The sequence below is a fragment of the Petromyzon marinus genome, chromosome 3, assembly GCF_048934315.1.
Source record: "Petromyzon marinus isolate PM22_M1 ecotype Great Lakes invasive population chromosome 3, UKy_Petmar_22M1.pri1.0, whole genome shotgun sequence".
NCBI lineage: Eukaryota > Metazoa > Chordata > Hyperoartia > Petromyzontiformes > Petromyzontidae > Petromyzon > Petromyzon marinus.
In genome coordinates, this window is record NC_133669.1 from 2147542 (window position 1) to 2148184 (window position 643).

Sequence of the window (643 nt, forward strand, 5' to 3'; positions counted from 1 at the left end):
ATGTCCCCGTGGCTTCCTGCCAGAATGTATGCCCGACGTCACGCCCCAAATTTTGCTCTATTATAAAGATTACTCGTTAATTACTCAATTGGGAGAATACACAGCAACATCACCCCCTGCTGCGAAACTACTGCAGATTACGTCTTCGTGATAACGTTTGCTCTCGAAGGATGGCGTGAATATACACGATTTGATTTAATTTTTCATAGGATCCCCCCAGGACCAAAAAAAAACTACCCCAAATGCAATGCTTTGCCACGTTCAACTCAGCGAAGAATTATTGCACACTTTAACAAATCCCTGGTTCCTGTTTTAAAAAAAAAAACACGCACGTGTCATGGTTCTGTTAAAAATGACTCTCTCAATACGGTCGTGGCGACGTCGGCATCAACTCGACATCTCCCCTCACAACACACACAAATGTCTTCTTCCATCACCTCCATTGGCATTGCCCCCTGAATTAAGGGCCACAGGTGGTAGAAACTAAAGCATGCTTGGCAAAGATCTTGATGTCAGGGACATGGTGTGTAGCGTTCGCATGGACAAGCACACGCGTCTCACCGGGAATAAGCGTGACACTGACGGCCGGGCGGGGGGGGGGAGAGGTATTACGCAACTAATGGTCATCGCATATAATACCACC